At 41.4% G+C, this 23,021-nt stretch overlaps 1 protein-coding gene across 18 annotated transcripts in view; it reads right to left on the bottom strand.

Annotated features, from left to right (window-relative positions):
- The window catches only part of ATP2B2 (ATPase plasma membrane Ca2+ transporting 2), a 355,474-nt gene that overhangs the window by 182,953 nt on the left and 149,500 nt on the right, over window positions 1-23,021 (bottom strand). The window contains exon 1 of one of the 18 annotated variants that reach the window (XM_028718861.2): window positions 15,860-16,179. The exons of 15 other annotated variants lie outside the window; for them this stretch is intronic. The gene's annotated coding sequence lies outside the window, so the exon portion shown is untranslated. Of the gene's footprint in view, window positions 1-7,926; window positions 8,010-15,657; window positions 15,764-15,859; window positions 16,180-23,021 lie in introns of those variants that run through there. 2 more of the 18 variants (XM_028718863.2, XM_028718865.2) reach the window with 2 other exon arrangements.

Genomic DNA, 23,021 nt, shown 5'->3' with positions numbered 1-23,021 from the left:
CTTTGGCAAAGGTTTCTCAGTCCACTTGATGCCATATATCTAACCCTGTCCCCAGGGAATGATAGTTCCCACACACGCACCCCTCCTGTAGCATTTCATTTTAGAAATGCCTTTGAAGCACTTTCTCTATTCAGCAGGGATGGCTTATTACACATTTTCCTTAGGGCTGCAAATTAATATTTCTCCCTGTAGAAATCCCCTACTGGGGATTCCTGCAGCATATGATCAAAAGCTTCAGAATATTCTTGTAAGCATTTTCCAGCTGTACGCCTGATCTCTAACAGGCTAAAAAGGTTTTTTGACCTTAGTCTCAAAAGTCTGCTCTTCAACTTGGCCACAAAGTTCCATAGCAAAGTCCCTGCAATTTCCTCCTTTAAAAGTATCCTGTGGCAGTTGCTCTCTTGATTTACACAGAATGGTAAGGGACGGACTAATAACTACCCAGATACTCCCAAATGTGATATCTGATAACATAACTTAAATCAACTGCCATACACTATTAAAGAGAGGTCATTAGATATAGTAGAGCACATTCTCTCCTTCTTTGTATACAGAAAAATGGTGTCTGGTATCTTCAGCTAAAAGTAAATCAGGTAGCAGAACTATGAAATACCTTTGATGGAAGCCTCTGCAAATCAGAGAAGCAATCACTGGACTTTATGGACTAATAGCTTGACACAGTATGAGCCAGCTTTTGAATTCACAGTGAAGAATACCAGGAAAATATGTGCTGGTGTGGTCCGTGCTGATGTGGTGCGTGGCGTGGGGAAGATCAAGAGTGGAACCCAACATTGCAAAAGCAGATTTCTACTCACGTATTGGTACTTCACCTTCCTCTCCCCTGTTTAGCTCAACCTCACAGCCACAAAATCTGCTCAAGGGGTTCCCCCAACCATCCAGATAAGAGTGTGACATCATGCAGGGGGCTTCAAGTGGAAGAAGAAAGTGGTCCTATTGTGCAAATGGACAGCTCTTACTTGTAAATAGGGAAAGGATCTTCACTGAGGCAGTGTAATGATACAGACTCAGCAGCAGCAAAAGAGCCATTCAGGTCCAGAGCTCTTTCAAGGTGAAAGGTTGGCTGGGATGGGCCTGGTCAGGAAAAGAGGTCAAGACGCACAAGTCTGGGGTCAGCTACAAGAAGTTCAAGACAGCATGAGAGCTGATAAGTTGTTCTAACAAGTTTTCCACAACTTTCTTGCTGCTTGAGTGGTTAGTCTGCAAGCAGATGCGGCGTTTATGTGGATGTGTCTGGTTCCTTCTCCTGAAGTGGCAACTGTTCCCAGAAGAGAGCACTAAACCTGCCCTCCTCCCCACAATCCAGCTTGGCTACCCCAGGCTCAGGCTCCATGCTCTCTTTCCATCAGGAGGGGAGGGAGCTGGAAGTCCCATCTCTACACTAGAGTCAAACAGAATCTGGAAAGGGAAGAGGGAAGAAAGGACTTCCATCTTTTCCAGCCTCCTCCTCTGATTCCTCTTCTTCCTCTGGATTCTGCCATCTTGGGGCCAAGCCCAACAGCACCAAAGGAGTCATGACAGGCCATTCTGTTTACACATGGATAACACTGGATATAAGCATGTAATATCTTTGGGGTCTAATACAAGGCACCTGGTTCACACAGATAATTGGAAAAATTATTACCGTGATCCTTTTGGGGATTTCATAAACTTCATAAATATTGAAGCAGAAACTATTCCTAACAATACCCCTTTCTTTGAAGTATATTATGATATTATAATTTGCTCTCCTTTAGCCAATAGGATCTGATCTTTCATTATTCTTCTGTGCATTAGTATAACTTTGTAACTTATTTATCACTTATAAACAATACTGATGGAACAAGTTATATCAGTCTTTAGAAGAAATATAAACATGGCAATCAAAATACTAATGAGGCAATTCAGTTGCTACCTCTAAATATACCTCCAGATAATCTGTTTCCTCCAAGGACATCTGAAGTTCCATGGCCACCACCATCTCAAGAAGCTTTCCCAAGAAGGAAATATTTGTGACTGGGTAGTAAGTCACACAACTCAGGGTTATTTGTTAAACACTAAACTTAAGGGAGCTGTTGGCAAAATATAAATTACCCCCCCCCCCGCTCTGTGTATACACATGTGACATCATCAAATCTCACAGGTAGCTATGAGCGTAGCTGGGGGGGGCAGAGGGGTAGGGGGGCAACTGCCCCCCAGATCAAGTAAAACAATAGAAATACTTAGCTAACAGACCAATCATGTCAGTTCTGTCTCTCTCCCCCCCCCCCCCAGCAAAGTCCTGCCCACCTAAAAAAAATGCTGGCTATACCCAAGCAGGTACCTACCAGATTTCTGGGGTCCTGCCCCATCCCACTGAGTGACAGCATCTGGGAGCCACTGTTTTAATTTTCCACAGTGCCCTTGATGAGAAATGTGGCAAATTAAAATGGCAGCTCCAACCTCCGTGGTACTGATCACACAGTGCTGCAGTTATCTCTCACTTAAGGCCCTCTCAAATCTGCAGTTGGTATTGTTTCTAAGTGTCTACTGTGTACAGAGGTAACAGCAAATGCTCTGCATGGAAAAGGTCCCAGGTTCAGTCCTCAGCATCTCCAGGTAAGTCTAGGAGGGACTCCTGTCTGAAATCCTAGAGATCTGATGCCCATCAGTGTACTGTAGACAATGCTTAGGTAGGTGGACCAATGGTCTAACTCAGTATAACACAGATTTCTGTGTTCCTTGATTTTAGGGGAAGGGCAGTTGCTTAGTGATAGGCTACCTATGCAGATAATCCCAGGTCCAGTCTCCCAACAGCTCCAGGTAGGACTGGGTGAAACCCCTGCCTGAAGGCCAGGGATTCACTGCCAGTTAGTGCAAACAATAATGAGGTAGGAAGTACGGCTTAGTATGATATGGCTCAGTATTATGGCAGTGTCCTGTGTTCTTAATATTCAGATCCTGTTATTGGTTACACACACAGGCTTGTACAAATATGTGCATTGTCTGCATCAACATTTCCTGTAACTATTTTTGACAGTTTCGTATTAAACACTTAGTAGCTTCATATGGCATTAATCCTGTTTACACAGAAGTGTCAAAGCTGTGCTTGAAAATTATCCTCGAATTTGACTGCATTCAATTGTGATCCTGCTCAAAATGCAAGAGTCTAAGGATGGAGCTGCAGACTGCATAGCTCCAACATGAAAAACATGGGAAGCTGCCTACTAACCTGGTATTGTCAACACTGACTGGCAGCAGCTCTCCAGGGGTTCAGAGGGGGGAGGGGTATTACAGGGTGGTATGAAAGTGCAGCAGCTGAACAAGAGCTTCCAAAATTATGCAGTGCACACAGACCTCTCTACGTGGCATCTTGTAACATCGCCAAGAACTATATTACCTGGGCACACAAACATGTTTGTGAACAATGAAGAAATGTCCATCACATATCACCAGCACAGAAATACCTGAACTCTAGGAACGGGAAAGTAAAATCTCGGATACCTTTTTGGGAGTTACACTAGTTTTCTTGTTTTGTGAAAGGTGTGAATACTTTATGAAGATTGTGATATTTCTGCTGCAACACTGTTTTCATGTATAGCTGCTTATCTGTGATTTAATCTATTTGGAGGAGCTGTGGAAGAACAGAGCTAGCTGAGAAGACTCTTATGGCTGCAAGGAAGGCTAATTTACTTTAATGCAGTAGTCCAGGTGGAAACCATTAGGAATCTAGCCAGCCAGGAAGGAAGGAAGGAAGACTGGTGAATGAGAGAGAGAGAGAGAGAGAGAGAGAGAGAGAGAGAGAGAGAGAGAGATAAAGGAGAACACAGAGGAACTATTAAAGACTTCTATGAGCGGTACCTGCAGCCAAAGCTGTGAAATGTTCTTCAGGATATGGTTTGGATGAGTGCTTTCCCTACAGGAAACCTATTATCTGTTTAGGGTAATTGAAATCTGGGCCTTTTCTAAGCATTATACTCCATGTTCATCTCCTCTCCTGGTCTGAACACTTATTTTGTTTAAAAGGCAATGCAGTGGAAAAAGAAGCAGCAGAAGCAGACTGCACCTCTTTACCATCTTAGAAATCAATGGCACTTAAGAATGTTGGTTTTTCCCCATCCTTGCATAGTGCTGGCAACTAAATAAATACAATAATAATAAATGTAATAATAATAATTTATTCACACCCTGCCCATCTGGCTGGGTTTGCCCAGCCACTCTGGGCGGTTCCTAACAGAATATTAAAAACACAATAAAACATCAAATATTAAAAACTTCCCCAAACAGGGCTGCCTTCAGATGTATTCTAAAAATCAGATAGTTGTTTACTTCCTTGACATCTGATGGGAGGGCGTTCCACAGGGCAGGCGCCACTACCGAGAAGGCCCTCTGCCTGGTTCCCTGTAACTTGGCTTCTCACAGCGAGGGAACCGCCAGAAGGCCCTCAGCGCTGAACCTCAGTGTCCGGGCTGAACAATGGGGGTGGAGACGCTTCTTCAGGTATACTGGGCCGAGGCCATTTAGGGCTTTAAAGGTCAGCACCAACGCTTTGAATTGTGCTTGGAAACGTACTGGGAGTCAATGAAGGTCTTTCAAGGACCGGTGTTATGTGGTCTCGGCGGCCACTCCCAGTCACCAATCTAGCTACCACATTCTGGATTAATTGTAGTTTCTGGGTCACCTTCAAAGGTAGCCCAAAAATAACAACAGTACCCAAAATCTAGATTACTAAAATAAAACATCAGCCCTGCTTTACTCAGAGTGGAACTTCTGAAATTAATGGGCCTAAGCTTTGGACTCATTCACACTTCCTCTTGTCCTGCTGGCTTTCCCCCAAGCCACTCTTTCATACTCAGTCGAAGCGAACAGCTATTTAGGTTCTCTCCAGATTGACGTTTGCTCTGATTTAGCACTGAAGAATGGGTTTTCCCTTGGAAAGAAGCGGGACAAGGGGGAAATTGCTCAGACCTGTGCTTTCTAGGCATGGGACAAGCAGAAGTATGGATGACTCCTTAGTCATGCGTATAAATTTAAATGGCTCTACTCTGAGTAAAGCATAGTTGAATATCACCCTATTTTCCCAGTCTAATTTGACTCCCCATTCACTGGGTAGTAAACTAACCCCAGATCTTTTATGTGACTAGTTGCACCTTGATACCTCAAAGGACTAAGGCAGAGATGTGTGGGAGGTAGGCTGGTAACTTTAGATGATTTGTTTACAAGACTGATATAATCCCAATATAACATTTAATACTCTCTAGCAACCTTGCTTTGGAATACATTATGACTCGTTAAAAGCAAATCTAAAAAGCCACTGTAGGATATTATCATTGAATTGTTTAATTTATCTAACTAAAAGATAACAAGAGACAGACTATTAACTCAATAAGATAGTCATAAGCATTCAGAGATGAAAATTCACTTGATCATGACTGTTTGCTTGATCAGCAATCTAAACAAATTATAGTATAGTGTTTCTTCAAAATTTCTTTTTAAAGCAATAGTTTTAATATGCCTCACTTACAGTAAACAAATGCCAACAAATCATCATGTGTCAGTAGGAGGGAAATAACACCATTATATAATATATATATATTAAATAAACCTGGGTATGATAAAAATTGGATAAATACAGACGTTGATGAATCAGAAGAATAGAGAATTTTCAGTATTGCACTGTGAAACAAAACAATTATTGACAAACAATTATTCTGCTTTCTTCCAGTGGCCAAAAATTGAACACCCAGAATTAAACATGTTTGGCCATCAAAACCACAAGACTTCAGCAACCTAAAATCAGTTTTACTGGTAGATTGTAAGGACTGAAAATAAGGGACTGAAAACAAGATAACGGTACTGAAGTGTAATGCCTCCATGCACATGGAAAAAAATGCTGGTCATTCCATCTCAGAAATGATGCCATGACCCTAGAAAGACTCAGAAAATGGCAACCAAAAATCTCAAGGGCTTGGAGCACCTTTTCTGCAAGGAAATTCTAAAGCACTTAGGATTTATTATTATTACTATTTTAGGATAAAGACTGCTTGTGGAGGGAAATGTTGCAGAGATTTATGAAATTGTGAATGGCGTGGGAAGCTAAGAGAAAAGTATGTTTCTTCTTCTCTAATAATTCTAGAGCTAAGGATCACCAATGAAATGGATTGTTGGGAGGTTCAGAATGAAGAAAAGACGAAAGGATGCTGTATGGAGCGGAGTGCCCAGTTTATAACGCATGGTTCTCCTTATGTTCACATTTTGAAATTAAAGGGATGTTGAATTTCTAATCCATGCTTGGAGAGGAGCTCGCTAGGAGTCTGTGCCTGTGTTCAATGTCAAGCGCATTGAGACTGCTCCCTCCTTTCCTGGTAACTTTAAAAGTTGAGCACCGTGCCAGAGGCACAAGCCTTAGATGTGAGCTGACCAGGAAGAGCTAAAGAGCTTGTCTCCTCCTCAGGGCCGTCTTACCCATAGGGATCTAGGGGCAGTGGCGTAGCATGGGTTGTCAGCACCCGGGGCAAGGCAAGTAATTTGCGCCCCCTAACCCGTGGATTTGTGCCCCCTAACCCGTGGATTTGCGCCCCCTAACCTGTGGATTTGCCCTAACCCCAGATGTTGCGCCCGGTGCGGCCGGCCCCCCCTGCACCCCCAACGCTACGCCACTGTCTAGGGGTGCAGGGCATCCAGGTGCCGGGCTCTCAGGGGCTCCAGGCCAAGAGTTGAGTCCGGGGAAGATCCCGCCCACCGGTCAGAGCGCCGTGGTGGGCTCTTCTGCTGCGCTGCGAGTTCAGGGGCGACCGAGCCAGCGTGATGCTGAGGTGGGCGGCTGGCTCTGCCTTCCTGCGTGCCTGGGACTGGGCAACCTGGGGGGGGGGGGTGCCAGTCAAATCTTTGCACCCCAGCACCGCATATGCTTAAGAAAGCCCTGCTCCTCCTCCTTGCCTGTACTAGGAAGCCTTGGGCTTTCATAAGAAGATGGGATGGTGAAAAGGAGCTATATTAAATGTCCTACATGGGGAAAAGAGGATACAGACAAGCTGGCTCTTCAAAGGAACCTATTGCCACACCCCTCCAAAAACAGCAGCATCTTCTTTCAGATATTACTGGAAAATAAGTTATTTCCATTATTGGAATTGTTTCATAATATGGATTATGTGGGGACAGAAGCAGAACATCTGAAAATTGTCATCACCAGTCTTTTGTTGTTGTTTTTATTAAATTTATTAAATTCTCCTTCTGTGGTCAGTACAGCTGATGAACCTTCACTATCTGAAGTTGTAAATAATCAGTGTCTCTCAAATGTGAAGTTACTAGAACATTTGTTTGGTACATTGAGGGAGGCACAAAGCTCATTATTAAAACTGGTGGATGAACAAATGTTTTAAGAGCAGTAGTGCTCAAACATCATGGCCCAAATTGCAATCGGCTATCTAAGAATTGTGCTGTAATGGAAATACTTCTCCTCCATCTAATGTTAAAAAAAAATCTACAGTTTTGGAATTCACAGAACAAAGGCAAATACACCATCTGTATAGAACGCCTTAGGACAACTTGCTTTTCCCTTGCCAAGAGGACACTTGCTAGGTTGGCAAAAATAAATCACAAGCTTTGCAGCATTTTAAAACTTTGCTGGGAATCTGTGCCAGAGCTGGTAGACAAGATGTCAGAAGTATAGTTAGACTACCTGATCTGGATCATGCACAGATTTCAGAGACCAAGGAAGCATTTATTTACTGCAACAGTGTATGTAAAAGGATCTTCAGGACAACTAACATTGGAGCATTAATAAGTACTAAGACGAAACAAAAAAAATGGCCACAAAACCTGAGCAAAGGGAGAAACTTTAGACAGTATCTGTCAGCACAAAGAGTTTCACTTGCCCAACAGGACCCCACACTTTTTAGTGCTGCCAGCAGAAGAACCATAGTTCACTTTCTCCAGTAGTGCACCTACCTCTGCCATTTATGGTAGGAAATCATTCTGATGGGAGGGTGCCTGTAGGCAGCTGGTGGGAAGAGTGTCACTGGCTGGAAATTGGACATAATCCTGGAGGCTCCTGAAACTGCCTCCGAGGCAATTCCCCAGTTCCTAATGGAAGCTACCTAGAGGGAGCAGTGGAGCACGAGACTGAATAATTTAGCCCATCAGTGGAGATATGCCTAAAAAGAGCGTAAGAAAGTGATGCTTTAGTGCCACTAGGTACTCCTCCAATTAGGACACCATGTGTGGTCACCAATGGACCTTTTGTGAGGTCATATGGTCCCTGATTTCATTGTGGATATAGCACTGCAGAAAGCTCAGCAGCAAGTTGTTCATATTCTTTTTAACCTATAGACACAAACCAGACTAGCAGAAGTGTGGAAGTCAAGCTCCACTCTTTGTGGCAATGCTGTAGTTGGGATGGGTGCAATGAAGGGAGTCACAGTCAGAGGGCCAATGGTCAACCTACATTCCAAAAAAATCTAGAAGAACCCTTGAATGAACCACTTCTAAGCTTAGGCTGTCGGTGTGTTTTCTTCATCTGAAGCATTAAGTTAACTGCACTTGGTTCCCATTAAAATCAATGGTTCTTCTCATATTGATTTTAATGGAAACTAAGTGCAGTTAATTTAAGTCTGAATCCAACCCTTGGTTACTTAAGGCTAACTTTAGCTTACTACTAATACAATTCATTCATTGGGAGCCAGGTTGGTATTATGTTAAACATTTGCATTCATGTTTTCATGCATTTAAAAAAAAATTGAATGCCACATGTCATTTCCTACAATTCTGTATTTATTCTGACTTCCTAATTCTTTGACTAATCTCTTAACACCTTTCTGCCTTGTTAGATCATCTACAGTCACCTGCACAACACTTACGAAGAGGCACAGTGCATGTGCAATATTTGGTCTTAACAGAATGCAGCTATATTGGAAACATTTAGTGTAGACACAAGCTATGCGCACAGCATAGTAAGCTATATTTGATTGCCTTTGGCAGCGTTTATTCTAATACTTAAAGGACAGAATGTAAAACATTCTGTTTCATTGAGAATCTAATGTGAAAGCTTCAAGCACTGAAAATGTGTGCTGCCATCAGTCCATCAATAGGGATATTTTTAGAACACGCAGAATCAATCATTATAATTCTAGTGGGGGAAAGAAATGTAGTAAACATGCAGTATGAAATGAAAGCCCTCTCAAGTAAGGACAACAGCAGTGGCTTCCAAGTTTGACTTTTGCAGTTCCACAAGCTAATGCTTCCTCCTGACATTTTAGAGGATTGAACATCTTTAAATAAATTGGAATCCCTTGCTGGAAACAGTAGCTTTCTAATTCTGTATAGTGCAGGAAAAGAACTTTCTAAAAATGAAGATGGCGAGTCTCTGGCTTCAGAGCCTATGCCAAATGTAGTGAGGTGCTGAGTGAAGCCAACATTTTCTCATGTACCCTTCCTAAAAAGACGAACTTCACAAATAGTAGTGTGGATTGCCAAAATCCGGTCTGCTACAGTACCAGATCGTGACTTGGACCCTGCTAAGTTTAACGCATATAAATATTATTAATTATATGCCTCTGTCTATGCCCAGCACCACACCATTACAGTTTAGAGTTAGAAACTGTATTGTGGTATAAAGGGGATGAATGAGGTAGCCAAGCTTGCAAATGACACCAAATTATTCAGGACTGTGAAAATGAGGGGGATTGCAAAACGACTTGTCCAAACAGTGTGAATGGGCAATAAAATGGCAGACTGGGAGCATTTGCTATGTTTTTATATGTACTGTAAGCCACCCAGAGTGGCTAAGGAAACCTAACCAGATGGGCGGGGTATAAATAATAAAATTATTAATATTATTACTAATTTCATATATACTTTCAGGGAGGCCCCTTTGTCAGCCATATTTGCCCCCACATGGGGCAAAGTCAAAGCAGATGAAAAATCCAATTAGGCTTCTCATTCTCTCTCTCTCTCTCTCTCTCTCTCACACACACACACACACACACACACACACTGCTGGCCTCAGATAGGGGAGTAAGGGCATTTACATGCTACATGCTTAGTTCTCACTTCAGACACATAGGCAAAAGAGTGAAGCCACCACCCTTATGAAACGAATGTGGCTAGCCATAGAAGTCCATCCCCAAACCCCAAACCCAAAGGCTGCTGGGCTTCACTCTGAGTCCCAGTGGCTCTCTTGAGGTTGGACCTTGGAGTCTGAATCCAGAGTCGTATAACCCAGGGCCCCTAAAAAGGCTACCAGTGGCAGATGACAAGGAGCAGCCGAAAGAAACTGACATAGGGCCAGTACCTGGAATGGGTAGTCATGTAGCAGGGCTGATAGCAGTTGCTGAATATCCTTTTTAAAGACAACATTAAATTGTCCAGATGCAGAGCAAAGTACCTGGCAAGGTTCTATCCAGCTGCACCTACCACGCCCCACTGGTGTGACCTCAACTGAATGTGACTAACCAGGAAAGACTGAACTGGAAGAGCTCTTGGCGCCAGGGTGGACAGTTCAATGAAAAGTGTCATAGTAGGGAAGGCAAATTCCCTCTTAGATATTATTAAGAAAGGGACTGAAAATCAGATGAGAGTTTCACAGTACCCAATGGTGCAGTCTCATTGGGAATACTATGTACAGTTCTAGCTAAGAGCAGATGTCACAAAGCTTGAAATGGGCAACTGAATGGAAGACATTGATGGCTTTTAGCCACAGTATCCTAAAATGTAGGCTTCATTGGAGTGTCCCTATTCAGAGGCAATGTTCAGGGGGGCAAACAATAAAGAGCATTGTTGCCGCTTGTGAGTGTTCAGAAGCAGGTGACTAGCCACTGTTGGAAACAGGATGCAGGCCAGATGGGACCTTGTTCTGATCCAGCAGGGCTGTTCTTACATTCTAAGGGCTTAAAATCTGAATGTAGAGCCTATATCTACCCCTTCTGGACTACAGATGTTGGTAGGTATAAATACTTGATGCAAAACAACTTTGCTCAGGCAGTTTGGAAATTCTAACTAGGGTAAATACTCACCTCTGCAGAAAAGGAGCCAGTCAAATTTCCCCATCATTGCAGTGCTTTATTATTTAATTGTTTATGCACACTTCTAGAATACATGTCGACTAGCAGACACAAAGGTTGCAATTCAACATCACCCTAACACAAACATTCCATGACCACAGGCATTTCTGCTCTCCCCTCTCTCCCCACCCCATGCAGTTCTAGAGAGCCTCCTGACCACTCCCCCTTTAAAAGTGATTTGGGGACACAAGGGGAGGAGTGGGAAAATCCCACTGTGATAGCAAAGTCCCTGCACTGGCTCTTGCTAGTGCAGCTACTCAGTTGAATCTGGCCCAATATGTTTCATTGGTTTCAGGGTGGCTTGTTTCAAACAAAACATTGACCACAGGTGTATGTGTGTTTTTTGTTAAGCCGCAGTTGGCTTCTGAACTCCGTGCGGCTCTCCCAGAGGAGGAAGGGGTTGTGCAAGCCCAAGACTTGCACATTGCTAATTTTTGTCATGCTAAATTATAGTTTAACAGAATATCCAAATGTGGTTAGTGAGCTTCATGGCTGAGCAGGAATTTGTTTCTGTGTCTGTGGCCTAAATACAAGACTGGCGCCACTGCACCATACCAGCTTTTTTTAAAAATGCCATTACGTAAGTGCAGCCCAGAATGCTTAACAAGCATGGTTTATTCCCACACTGAAGAACACGATAGACACCTGTGCATTAATTGTTTCCTTGCAAAAGCAAAGCAAGGGACTGCATGTGTAAAGCAAGAGATTTGCTGTGCCTACTGTTGAGAATATATTGTGTTTCTGCATGGTTTGTAGTACAATTCACAATCGAACTGGTAAGAATTGTTCAGAACTAGAGCATGGCATGGATGGACAAGGGTGTAGATGTATTGTATATGTGTGTGTATGTGTTTGAATAGGTATGTGTGAGAGAGGGGGGATACAGAGGGGGGTGGTTAACTGGCATACAGCCTCTATGAAAGGTTCTCTATGAAAGAATGTGGTCCTCAGGCAAAAAAACACATTCTCCTCCGCTGTTTAAAGGTTTAACTCATGAATGTGGAATTTATTTTCTAAATAAGGCTACAAAATGTTTACCCCACTGCATCCACAGAATTATTTCCCTTCCTATATGCTATGGAGTACAACTTAACGTTATACCGGGTTTTCTTAAGATTAAACAGCAAATGTGAAAAGCTCAATATTCTTTCTTAAGTTCTGGGCACAATTCAATTATACACAGAACATATATAGAATTCCATTTGAATAATGAAAAAGTGACTTGATTTTACAATAAGTATTGCAAATAAAAATGTGGCATGTATATTATATCTTAGGTTGCGCTGCTAAGGTCTTTCCTATTGATTACATTACAAAAAAAGAACCTCAGCAACAGATGCGGTAATAATTAGCGAATAGAAATTTCAGATACCCAAAATGCTTTTTAAAATATTCTATTAGTAATCTTTACAACAGTCCTGTAGAGAAGGTTAAGTATTATCATTCCCAAATTGCAAAAAAGGGAGATGCTGAGAGAACAGTGGCTTGCTAAGGCCACCTAGTGAATTCACAGCAGAAGTGAGACTAGAACCAGAGACTCTTCCCCATCTCAGTTTCTTAGCCACTATGCTACAACCAAATAAAGACCTCACACATCATGCAACCTTGCATTCATCACCAGCACACTATTATAGTATCAGGAATGCTGACACCCCACTTTTAAGCTATTGAAACCTAAAAGGTAGATTTTCAATCTACAGTAAGCGAGCAATGCTATGAAAATATTTATGAACTCGAGATTCCAAATTAAACAATGCATGTGTTGGATTGGGTTGCAAGTGTGTTCTAAAAGAGAGAGAGAAAGAAATCTATTACAATCTCAAAATATGCAGGCTATGACTATGTAAAGTTAAGCATAAATTTGCAAAAGATCTAGAAGAATTACAGCATGACTTGCTTTTATTTAATAGTCATAGGATTGCAACCATACAAACCAATCCTTAACTATTTACTCAGAAAGAAGCCCCGGTGTGTTCAATAAGATTTACTCCAAAGTAGACTTATGCAGAACTGCAAGCTTGGTTTTCTGAAGTTTTCCCAAGTTTTTATTTTAAATGAATTTAGTAACAAGTCTTTTTCTTTTCAGTGTCTTGGCATAGATACAGTGGCAATTAACATGTTTGCCTATTCTTAAAAGGAAATCTGAGAAGCATAGGTCCATTGCCTAAGAAGGCATTTCTTGCCAGTTGAAGATAAAAGAGGAGATTATGCAACTTTCACTGCAAGGTACCACTGTCAGTTGTCATCTTGTCTCTGAGCACTGTTAAAAGGCTAGGCATGGGCAAATGTATTTCAGATCTGGTAACATGTATCACTATCCAATTAAACGAAATGCATAAATATCAGGTCCTAGAGTTTTACTGCAGTGTAATAAGCCAACAAGGTTGGCTTGTACTTACAAGGTCATGTCTTCTTAATAATGTCCCATCAGAATTTGAAATAATTATAGCTCTACCTAGACAAAAGAGCCATGTGCAATTATAAGGACAAATCTGGCAGAAATGAGGAAAATGCTTTATCAGCTTTTGGAAAAGGACCTGGCAAAAGAGGTGAGCATGACTAAAGAGGGGTTTTTTTTTATTTTTGAGAGAAATAAATCCTAGCACAATTTAGCTGAACAGTGTCACAGCACATACAACAGTCTCCAGCAGTATTTAGCAGGTAACTGGGGGCATTCAGAAATAAAATTTCTGAATAACCAGCTAGATACATATTGAATTGTAAGATGAATGTTCTTCTAAAATCGTTTTCCTGCAAGTGTTCCAAAAAGCACAGTGTCTTTCATCTTCTTATGCTTTCCTATGCTACAGTTCTAGTGGAGGGGGAAATAAAGCCACCCTCAAATACTGCATCAATATGAACACATGGAGCCTTTTTATATGTGCATCAACTACAGAAGATGCCAACCTCCTTTTTTTCTTCCTTTTTGAAGGTGGGATGGGGAGGACTGAGCATTTCTCCTGTGGAAATGTAAGTATATTTAACTGTGATGTGCTGGTCAAAATCAATTCTCCACAGGAATACAGGCACAAAGAAAATATAATGATGCTGCATTACTATGAATAACCTCCCATGAACCCCCAGGTTCTTGTGCTATTTGCAAACCCTGCTCATTTTTACCAGCACTTCAGGGCAAATATGCAACACTCTCTTTGCAGGTAGCCATTCAGAACAAACTGAAAGGCAGGTGAACAAAGTGAAAGTCAAATGTGATCAAATACCTGCTGGAAACCCAAGTCGATTAGTTATTTACAGGCAAAGTAGGAGAGCTAATAATCATGCTTATGGGTGACCTTTCCCAAATGAAACACTGGCCCCAGAAACCACCAGCAACAGAAAAATGTGGATATTTCAAAGCAGAGCTATAAACTCTCTGTTTGTTACAGACAGGATGAGCCATTCTTAGATTATGCACAGTCTCTCTCTTCCTGCACTTATTCATTATTATACACATCCCTTCTAGAAGGAAAGGCACAGTTTGTCTGTATACAGGTATCCCCGGTATCTTTCAGCACCCTAATCACTATAATGCTGACTTTAGCCTTTAATATCATAAGTAAGGGCATGTAATCAAAAGGTCAAATGAATATAAGCTTCAGCTGTCCTACAGTCTTTTAATTTATACATGTGCTTGCTATGCATGAAGGAATGCAGTGTTATTGCAAACACTGCTTCCCGCCCCCACCCCTGGGATTCTTAAAAATTGTTTTTAAAGACAAGATTCATTTCCTATCTTTTAGAAGGTGAAAGCTTTAGCTGCTAGCTACTCAATGGTTCCAGGACCACCTAAAAGAACCATCTCATTAAGTCAAAGGTGACAATGTGCTGTGTAACACAACTGGCTAACTTTGCATAGGACATAAATCAAAGTCTACAAAAGAGACGGGCTGACTGCTGCCTGGTACAAATCAGACAGATGATGTGCCTCATCTTAAACTAGAGATCAGATGACTAGGATCTCTCTTTACATAATGGGGAAAAGCCTCCTGCGTTCCAGTGATGTTTGTTAAATCAATAACTGTGCCTGAAACAGGCAAAGATTTACCATGCACCATTTATGAGCGCTTTTGACTTGAGAACTGTCAGGTTATATTCTGAACTAATTGTAGTATCAAGGCAAATGGTTTTATTCAAGAAATGTGATGTCCCACTTATTTAAAAGATGAGAAAATCTCCTGGCTTCATGGACAGCAGTGCATTCTAACTCGCAAAGATGGAATAATTGTGTAGGTCAACATTACCCTGAGTTTGAAACTATACAGCAAATGCATAATAAAGTCATTCCAGTCTTACACCCTGTTAAAATGCATACATGTCTTTATACAATGCTGTGTTTTCACTGTTTAAAGTTATAGTTGAAAAGCTCTATCTGGCAAATCTTCTACACTGTAAATCAAACAAGCCCCAATCTGTTTTTTACCAACAGCAACAGAAAGAATATCACACACACATTTTCCTCAGACTTTGTTTAAAAACTGGCTTATACAAAATCATTACTGTTTAGACTTTTAAAAAGAAACTGCAAGTACTGTCACATCGTTTGCCTCTCACTGCAGTAGTCGCTTTATGCAGTGTAGTCCCCCCCCCCCCATTATAATATTTTATGTAGAAGTTGCATTACCTTTCCAGAGACACAAGGACATGAACTAAAATCTAATGCATCACTCAGTCCTCCAAATCTGCACACCATTTCCCCCCATCAGCTTCTGCCTCCGCGGGTCGGGATGCAAATTGCCAAATAAACAATCTCAAAATAGAAAGGGGAATGCCTCCTTGAAAGGAAGAAAAAAATTAGCTAGTATGATTGGGAAGCTGCTACTTACTTGGTTAAGCTATCATCACAAATCCAAAATTATTTCAATTATACAGCGGAGTAATCACTGTTCGGCATCTGTAAGGGATTGACAAACTGAGCTACATTACAGGAGTCCCTCTGCAGACTGTACCATCCAGACCGAGCAGGTGGGGGGAAGGAGCGGATATTTCCGAGCGAGCATCTTGCTGAAGGAGAGAGCAAAGCCCAGGGAATGTTTATGGCTCGCCGTCGCAGACAGCCGGAGGAGGAGGGCAAACAGCAACGGTGGCACGGAAAGGAAGGCTTTTTCTTGCAAAGAAAATGGACTGAACCACCATGTTGTTGTTTGTGGTTTTAATGCTTCCCTTGGGATAATGACAAAAACGGAAGATGGCAAACTACCAGGAATATGCCACTTATGGGAGAAACCTTCAAGGACAAGGACTGTCAAGTTCTATCACTATCATTGGAGAAAGCGGGGGGGGGGGGGAGGGAATGCGTGCTGGTGGAGCGGAGAGGAAGGGGAGAAGCCTGTTCACTACTGCATCTCTACAGAAGGGATATCCAGACTGCAGAGACTCTTGATTTCAGTCTCTAAGGTTAACCAGGATTTGGTGTGGGTTGTTTCCCCCCCCCCCCCCCCCATTAATCATTTGCAGACCTGATCAAAATTTCGCATTTCAGTTGTAAACTCATTTTACTAATGGGGAAATAGGTAAAAGCATTTACAAAAGCAGCATTCTGTAAATAGAGCACCATGATTTTGCACACGCGTGTGCACAAACACACACGCACAGGCAACATGTTTCCAATCTCTGAGGCAAATGTAGCATGATTTTGTCTACAAGACATGAGTACATTAGAGTACATCATTGCTCCCCTTTCTTTTTAAAGGATTTGAAATAACGATATGTGGGTAACCAGAACATTTTAATCAGTACATTAACCTATGAAGCAAAATAGAACACTGTCCTAGATTTAAATGTTCAGTACTAATATTTATTTCAATCCCTGTAAAGCACAGACTTTTGTGAAATGGGGAGGGAAGGAAGATGCAACACACTTTTCCAAAATGCAAATCCCCCCCCCCATATTTTTTTTTAAAATAGGCACTTTTTTGCTTACTGGTAAGTTATTTGTTTTATGTGCTTCTTTTTTGTTGCAGTGTATTTCCACAGAGGCAGTTCAATTTACAGCTAGAATTATTAAAACTGAAGAATCTGTGGGGAATGAGAGTAGTGTTTTTGAGTAGGGGAAGTGGAAATTTCTTCTATGTCCAAATAGTGCAACAGTGTACTGGATGTAAATACTTCATTTTACATGAATTGATGGTATAAGCAAATTCTAAAATTCTACAAATTTCTGGCAGTGGCATATTTACAAATTTAAATTTCAGATAATTTTAGGCCCCATAACATTCTTAGGGTCAGAGTCTAGGCATGAAGCCATGCATCCAAGTTTTGAAACAGGCAGATATGCAAGAAACCCTGTGCCTTTAAGCATGTAAAATATTACTATGCTTCAAGTTGGAAGCTTTTCTAGATTATCTTAGTGAAAGCAGTGCTTCGTGACTGGGCTGCATCTTGGATGGAGCATGCAATTGCAACCAAGCACACCTCCCTGAGCACTAATAGGAGTAGCTGTACGGATGCTCTGTCATCCTTGCTTACTTGCTGCTCAGAATATCAATTCAGCCAGTTAAACCAAAGTCTGCACTGCAGTGCACCAAAATGGAAGCTTAAAAAAAAACCCCTAACATCTCTGATGAAGGAATATCACACCTTTGCCAATCAGTTAGAAAATAGGGGAAAGTCTGTAAATAAAGGTTTTGTTGTTGTTTTTTAAAAAGAACAAAAGCTGCATTTATAAATAGAACACTCAGGGAACACATGCTTATCATGACATCATATGCAGTGACATTGTATTACATTTTAACCATACTGTGCAGGCTATCGCCTGCTAAGAAACACCCAATTCTATCTGTGCAAGTGATAGTGCTCAGCCTGTAGATCAATGTCTAAGACTGAAATAAAATAGAAAGGATAAAGTTTGCAGAGTGAAAGGACGTCCTGAGTAGGCTCAGGAATTGTAACTGTCAGTTGCTACCTCAGCTGCTGTGCTAGGTTGCAAATGTTGTTGCACCAAAAGTCTCCTGCCAGGGTCCAATGTTTATGCTGCATCAGAGTTGCAAAATCTGTTGCATAAAAACTTTCTTGCCGGTAATTTTTCCACCTAACAATATTCTAAGGGTAATGAATGACAGGCATTAAATAATACCATCCATTGCTATCTCCTAAAATGAAAAAAATATATATGAAAAAGACCTTTTTTGGGGAGACATTTGAGATGCTCAATTTGTTTTTATTTGTTTTAACTATTTGATACGGCTATGCAGTGACAGCAACCAACTCAGCAAAGCACAGCTAGAGAGCACACACAATACAGGAAATCCATTGAGTCTTGAAATGATACACCGAACAGCATAAAAATATGATAATTTTTGTAGCACTTAAATTAATTACTGAAGAGACATTCTGGGATAGCGGTTTCCACACCAGTATTCCCAGTCCTCATTTAGAGTAGGGCCTCCAATGCAACGTGCCACACAATGTGATGATCAAGCTATTAACCTTGTTGCTAGCCTCATCAGTTGGGGGGGGGGGAATCTCCCAGTGCTATGTGCCACTGGCAAATGTCTCTATTCGTTGTAATGCTGTGAGTCATCACACTGTCACCTGGGTAACAGGGGCCAGCTAACATTACCAAATGCAATCCCATCAAGGCATGTCTTCTGAAGTAAGAATCTGACATAATTTGTTGTGAGGTTCAACCATAGACTATTTATTCCAGATGCATAGCTGCTGTTGTTTTTGCAGCAATGGAATGCTCAAGTTCACTCTGTGACTTCCGTTAAGGTTCATAACTTAAAAACTCTTCAGACACTTTTTTTGATCTGCCGCCAAAACCCAGAATGAACTGCACTGTCTGACAGGCTGCTACCCAAGGATGCAGCAATCATAAAAATTAGGAAGATTCTGTTTGCTGCAGGATAGAATGTTTAATTCCACCAGGCAAAGTCTACGAAAGTCTCCTTGAGAAACTGGCTAAACAAAAATGCATATAAGGGCAAGACACTATAGATACCTGTCAAGCTAAGTATTGACCTCCTTAGAGCTACAAGAAAAAAATGTAGGTTTACATTAGAATTAACATCTCATTTTGTTTCATCTTTCATTAGGCTGATGGGCACAAATCAGTAGGATTTTTGTTGGATGAACAGGGAATCTGCCCCCAGTGTATAGTGACTTGGGAAGTTGAATACCTGGTGAAAAGTTGCTTTTTCTATGGCCACTTTACATGGATAATGTCAGGTCAAGCTACTTTCCCAAGCGGCCTGAAAAAGCATCCAATTTCCCTTTTCCTTATCCCACTATCTCCTTCATCTCCATGCTTTCTAAAGCATATTGGGGATGGGATGGGATGACAGACACCTTCTCTTACTTCTCAGCTCAATAAATGGAAAAAGCAGGAGGTTAAATATCCCTGTCTCCATCTGATTTTTTCTCATCTCCCAGGACATCTCAAGCAGCTTCCTTCTATGGTGCCTGAAGGACCACAAGAGACAGTGCTGTTGTGCTCATGTTCCGCCAGCAGACTTCCCTTAGCAATTGGCTGCTGTGAGGCTGCTGGTCTGATCCAGCAGGGCTCTTATAATGTTCTTCTGGGAACAGAGAAAATATGAGAAAGATGTGTGTGGGTCCCTCCTTTCCTTCTCCATGCATTTCTGTTTCTGTCTTTCCTTTTTTCCAACCATCTCAAGTCAGTTTAGGAAGCATAAAGGGAGGAATAAAAGGTTGGCAATTGTACTACTCCTTTCCTCCTCGTTGTTTCTCCTCTCCACTGTCCCACCCATCCATACTTCCTAAGTGTTTAGCACTGTTGGTCTTTCCACCTCCACCTCCTCTTTGTCTCACTCTAAGGAAGGGAATTTCCTTACAGTGAGGCATAGAGATGGAACAAGCATTCTGGAGAGACTCAAAAGCTGGCAGGTGGGGGCAGCAGTTAAGTTGGGTGGGCCAGCCAGTGAGAAAAGAAAGGAAAGGCCAGGGCTTGACTCTTTTGCTTAAGGACCTGGTTTATATAGCCATAATGACTAGTAGCCACTGACTGACTTATCCTCCATGAATTTGTCTCATCCCCTTGTAAATCCACCTAAGGCAGAGGTCATCACCACATCTTATGGCAACAAATTCCATAAATTAATTATGTGGTCTGAGAAGAAGTACTTTCCTGATTCTTCTGTTGATTAGCTTAACTGAATGACCCCAAGTTCCAGTATTATGGGGGGGTGGGGGGGACTTCTACCTGCTTTCTCCATGCAGTACGGTACATAATTTTCTAAACCTCTATCATGTCCTCCCTTTTTCTTAAAACAAATAAAAACCTCCAAGGTTGGCAATATACTCCAGAGAAGATTCTCCAGCCCCTGGTTTAGCTTAGTTGATATTTTCTGCACCTTTTCCATCTCTGCAATACAGTTTTTGAGATATGGGAGCCATAAAAGTACACAGCATTCCAAGTTTGGCTTTACCACAGTTTTGCATAATGGCATCGGGATACTAGCAATTTAATTTTCAACCCCTTTCCTGAAATTTGCACTCTTCACAGTTGTGCAATACACACTAAGCCCACTATGATTCCAAGTTTTCTTACCTTGTTAGAAACCACTACTTCTAATCCCATCAGCGCATATTGGAAGTTAGGAACTAGAAAAGTACACACAGTGGAGCAAAAGATTAATAATCTAACTTCACAAATATACTGATAGGAACTGAAGAGCATCTCTGTACAAGCCCCTTTGGGGCCATTACTCACTGTAGCTGATATGTCAGATTGTGGTGGGACACTCTAAAAGATGCCCCTCCCTGCTTCAGTCCACATCCATGAGAGTTAGAAAAAGCACAACTGCTGTAGACTGAACTGCAGGGAAGCACAACAGTGATGATGTACGTTGCCATATCAGCTAGGTCTCAAAACTATTATGAGGAAGTGGTAAGCAATGGCTGCAGTGCTGTGACGCAACTGCCTGATGATCTTGTAAGTCACATTGCTAATGCTGCATCTCATAGGTTTGGACTATCAGATAGAAAACCAATAAGAAAGGCACTAAGGTACAAAGCAAGGCCCATTAAATGGACTAGAAATCATAAGCAGTTTGTTTACTCACATTCATTAGTTATTAATGCCTCATTAAGTCAAACTATAGAGCTGACTAAAAATAAGCAGCAAGAACACTCCGCTAAAATGGTATGAACTCATAAAATGCTAACAGCAACTTAAGATCCCAATAACTTGTAAGATGATAAACAAACAAAAATTATTTTCAAGGCTGGATTCGTTCGTGGAAGATAAGTACTCACATTTCCATCTACAGAAGCAGGTTGGCAAATGAAAAGGTAATGCAATCTTCTTGTTAAAGCAAAGTATTATTTTATCTTTTCTCTATTATCTGACACTTGTGGAAATTGGAGAAACATTTTTGGCCAGACCACTCTGCTTTTCCAGTAGCAATCTGTACTTGCATTCCAGGTGCAAACATTCATGAATAGGAAACCATGGCATTTTCTTGAGCAGATTAAAGCACAAGAGTGAGGCAAAAATTTGGAATTTCACATAACCTTGAGAGGGCCAAAGCAAACTTGTGTCTATGAGGATAGGAAATGAATGCCCACCTACAAAAGCTCTTGTACTAAATTCTCTTATCAGCCACTTAAACAATATCCTACAAGGACCTAGATAACGTTATGTTGGATTTTGGAACATCACAACAAAATATGTACTGAATTTAAACATGGTTTGTTTATGCAATCATTTATCTTGAGGCAGGGGGGTTGCACACCCCTAAAGTTTCATCTACCTCTAGGTTTTTCTTTTTCTTTATCATGCCCATTTTAAAATTTCCCAATAGTGAAGGGGACACAAAGCATGTGGAACCCCCAAACAGTCATTGCTGCATTTGCTAGAAATTTGCTTTCTGAAATTTGTCAGGATTCATTTTCTCAGAAACAGTAACCTTGCCTGCAAATTTCATCCAGGAAAAAGTTATAGCTGTTAGGTTGTTGTTTTTTTAAAAAAAAATCAGTAATGACTAAGGGGCGGGGGACAAAGCAGACTTAGATGGACCTCAAGTCAAAACATGCCTCAGACTGAGATGGGCAATTTTCCAAAGTACCAAACTGAGGTCTGAACTAAGTCTTGTGGTCAGTGCACACCACTTTCCCCTAAACACAAAAAGCGCTTCACATAGAGTGTTAAATAACAAGTGCAATAATGCTGTACCATTTTTATGGATAAGAGAATAAAATCTCTCAGTAACCAATGGCTGAGTTGACTGAATCAGGGTCTTCTAGAGCCAAGCTCTAATCTTAATCAGTATCCTGCACTAATCGAGGAAAGGAAAAGAGGCCACGGCTACCATTGCTCTTGAAACACTCCTGTTTCATCTAGCATTTAGTAATCACGTAAATGCATAAGTTTAAGCAAGCACCTGTTTTCTTAGCTAGCAAAGAGGCCAGTACAGTTCAGAGTTCACTGCACATACCCAGGGTAGATTCAAATGACCGAGCAGTCACACAATGCCCATCCAGTTTGTAGGTTTTCAGTACATGGTGGGCCTTTACAGGCAAACATGCCATCAAAAGAAGTAGCCTGAATGCAACTGCTTGTCATTTAAATGTACTCTCAGTAACCTGAGCATGACTTAACACACTGAATAAGCACCCCTTTACATCAGGTATGTCTCCCTCCCCCCAGTTCAATGAAAGGGTATGCATTGAAATAAAAGTCATATAATCCTCCCTTCCCATTCCACCATTCTATTCATTTCTTTTATTCTCTCTCTCTCTCTCTTTCCTCACTCCAAAACCATTTACTTGTGACACAATGACCACTGGCATAGCACTTCCAAGTGTTGTCCTACGTTTTGCTCCCTTCACAATAATTAAAACTATGAAAGCAACTGCTTGAAGCGGATCACTCACATTCTCTAAAGATTTTCTCTTCATGCCACCACTTACCTAGCTACTTTCACAGATTCTGTTAAATGGCCTTGTGTACCTGACTTACGAGGGATGCAGGTGGCGCTGTGCGTTAAACCACTGAGCCTAGGACGTGCTGATCAGAAGGTCGGC

Source organism: Podarcis muralis, chromosome 2 (genome assembly GCF_964188315.1).
Source record: "Podarcis muralis chromosome 2, rPodMur119.hap1.1, whole genome shotgun sequence".
NCBI classification, from domain to species: domain Eukaryota; kingdom Metazoa; phylum Chordata; class Lepidosauria; order Squamata; family Lacertidae; genus Podarcis; species Podarcis muralis.
This window is presented reverse-complemented; position numbering and strand designations above follow the sequence as displayed.